This window comes from Nannospalax galili, unplaced genomic scaffold (assembly GCF_000622305.1).
Source record: "Nannospalax galili isolate Female #2095 unplaced genomic scaffold, S.galili_v1.0 scaffold448, whole genome shotgun sequence".
NCBI classification, from domain to species: Eukaryota; Metazoa; Chordata; class Mammalia; order Rodentia; family Spalacidae; genus Nannospalax; species Nannospalax galili.
Genome location: NW_008359324.1, coordinates 558,737 through 562,199, shown reverse-complemented (window position 1 = coordinate 562,199; position 3,463 = coordinate 558,737).

Below are 3,463 nucleotides of genomic sequence, written 5' to 3'. Positions count from 1 at the left end.
GTGATTTGTAATTGGCGGCAAAAAGTTTGAAAGGCCTGGGAAGTATATCCTGGCCGATTGTTTTTAGCTTTTTGGGCTTGCCTAGTGTGGAGAAACATTGTAGCATGTGGGCTATTACATTTTTAGAAGCTTCTCCAGGCTGTGGAGTAGCAAATATAAATCCACTAAAAGTGTCAATGATTACATGAACATATTTGAGTTTGCCAAAGTCGGGGACGTGGGTAACGTCCATTTGCCATATATCATTGGGCAGTAAGCCTCGGGGATTGACTCCTAAATGGGGAACTGGAAGTAAGGTGACACACCCAGGGCATTCCTTAACAATTTGGCGGGCCTGCTCTCTGGTAATTTTAAACATGAGGCATAGAGTATTAGCATTTAGATGGTGGATAGAGTGGGCCTGTCGGGCCTCATTAATGGGGTCAGCACAAATAGTAAATAATAATTGGGTGTTTTTATCTGTAAGGGCATTTCCTTGGGCTAACGGCCCTGGAAGATCGGTATGAGCTCTAAGATGTCCAATAAAAAAGGGGGCCTTTCTTTGAACTATTAAGCTTTGGAGTTTTGAGAAAAGGGGAACAGCATTGGTAGAGGGTTTTATATAGGGAACTGTTTCTAATAAAGGTATGGAAGAGGCTATATAAGCACTATCAGTATTTAAATTAAAGGGGGATTGAGGAAATTTATGGAAAACTTGTGTAAGAGCATATAGTTCTATGAGTTAAGCAGATTTAAAAGGAGATAATTTAGTAAATTCTTGATTATTTACTGTATAGGTGGCCATACCATTAGAGCAGCCATCTGTAAAAACTAATAAAGCGTCTCTAAGAGGTTTAGTGGATGTAACTATGGGAAACACAAAGGGGTGCAATCGAGCAAATTGTAGAATTTTGTGAGGGGGGTAATGATTATCAATTTTTCCTTGAAATGAGGCAAGTGTAATAATCCAATCATCTTCAGTTTTAATGAGCCAATCTAACTGGTCCTTTGTGTAAGGAATTACGAGATGATCTGGATCCTTGCCAAAGTATTGCCAGCTCTTTTCTCTTCTTATTTGTATTAGTTTAATAACCAAGAGAGGATATGTAGAAAGGAGCTTGAGGGGGGAAGCAGGCAAATTATCCAAAGCAAAGGGTCATCCTGACATAATACTCTGGTAGGCATATGAGGGGTAGGGCATATTATTAAGGAAAAAGGTTTATTGTATGTTAGATGGGTAATTTGTTGTTGTTGAATTGCATCTTCCACTAGGTGGAGAGCCTCTTGGGCAGCTGGTGTTAGGGCTCTTGGGGATAGAGGATCAGGGCTGCCCCGTAAGATATCAAAGAGGGGTTTCAGTGTACCGGTAGTAAGTTTAAGATAGGGTCTGAGCCGATTTATATCTCCTAGAAACTTTTGAAAATCGTTTAATGTTTTTAATTGGGAGGTTTTTAATTGAATTTTTTGAGTTTTTATGAAATTATTATGGAGTTCAAAACCTAGATAGAAGTAGGGTTCTTTTAGTTGTATTTTATTTGGTGCTATTTGTAAGCCAAAAAGAGTAAGTTGTTTTGTGAGGGCTTGGCTGCATTGAATTACTTGGGAAGCAATGGCTCCTGCTAACAAAATATCATCCACATAGTGAATTATATAAATATTAGGCCATTAAGAACGAAGGGGGTCTACAGCTTGCGCAACAAACTTCTGACATAAGGTAGGACTATGAGTCATGCCTTGTGGAAGGACTTTCCATTGATAATGTTGCATTGGTCCTTTAAAATTAATAGCAGGTAGGCTAAATGCGAAGCGTTCTCGATCAGAGGGGTGAAGAGGAATAGTGAAGAAGCAGTCTTTGAGATCTACAATAATTTTAAAATATCCTGAAGGGATGGCAACAGGAGAAGGGAGGCCAGGTTTTTCTTCCGGCCTTTTGGCTCCCAACACTCTCCCAATGAATCTGTCCTAAAGAGAGACAGTTTCCCTATCTCCCATGGAGACAAGGCTACAGAGACAGAGATTAATCTTAAAGGAACAACATAGAAAAGGGTGAAGAGGGTGTCCAAATTCAAGGTTGATTTTTAGAATTTCACTGGAGAAAATTTCTCAGGCCCAACCACAGAAATGCCCAGCCAGTACTTTCCTCTGAGCCTCCCATCCCAGTCCTGTCCTTCCTAGAGATCTAAGGATAACAACAAAACCTTCCAAGGTATGTTTACCTTGGTGTTTACCTGCTGCTTCCACACCCTTCCAAGCCAAGCTAAGCAGAACAAAGCACTTTAGTTTGGTTCACAATTATATTGTCTGAATCTCTGTTGGGGAATCCCAAAATATTTATGTTGGAAAGCAACACAGAGAATTATACTTATTATCAATTATTCCTGGGGCTATTTGTAGACCAGTGAAGAGATCACTGCCCCTGCCTATGACAAGGCCAAACATTTTTGGAGGAAGGGGCCCGTGAGTGCTGGTGGATATAAGCTGAAAGCCTTGTTCTGGGGTCAGTACTGTAGTGGTGGAGGCACAGAGGTCCAGTCCTGTGCTTCCTGAGGCTGTTCAGAGGAGGGAGCTGTCATTCTGTTTTGTGTTTGAGGGTTGAACCTTAGGGCCCCTTGGTTCAATTCCCTGGAAGGGGCCAGGGGCTGGCCCCGCTGGAAGTTTCCCGACCTGGGTGGAATGATTTTGGCTTCATGATCTGTTTTAGAGCGGCATTCATTGGCCCAATGGTATCCTCGCTTGCAGCGAGGGCAGATAGTTGTTGGAGGTTTGCGAGGCAAGGGTCCTGTAGGACACTCCCTAGCAAAATGTGCAGGTTGCTTGCAGTTAAAGCAGGGCTTAGATGGTTGGGTTTTGGTTAAGGTTAGTTAAGCGGCTGATGAACTCAGCATATGACTCATCCGGGCCCTGGCGGATCTTTGCCAGAAAGGAGGTGGCGGACCTCTTTGGGGGGAGGTGCCGCCAGGCTTTGAGTGCTGCTTTTTGTATCTGCGCCAGGAGCCCAGGGGGAAAGGCTGCCTGTGCTTCATTGGTGTCATAAGGACTACGACCGAGGAGCTTGTCTCTGGTCCAAGAGCGTGAATTTTTACTTTCATTATTATGTTGTGCTGTTTCTCGGCAATTTTCTACAAACTCTGTACGCCAAAGGACATAATCTCCACCTGACAAGACAGCTCGAGTTAAAGAAAACCAATCATTTGGTGTGAGCCATCGATCACTAAGATTTTCTAGCATGGCCAGGGTAAAGGGTGCTATAGGGCCATAATCTGTTACTGCTGCTTTTAAGTCTTTTAACTCTTTGAGTTCTAGGGGGTTGTACCTCCGAGTAAAGAAGGTAGCTCCTGTTTTTTCTTTAGTTTGTGGTTCCTCATTGTCAATATCAGAGCTGGTAGAATCACTTTCTTCTTGACTAGAGTCAGAAGGAGGTTTAGATGGATCTGGGTCAAACAGTGGTAACAAAGGAGAAGGAGGAGGCATTTTATTTGTGGGT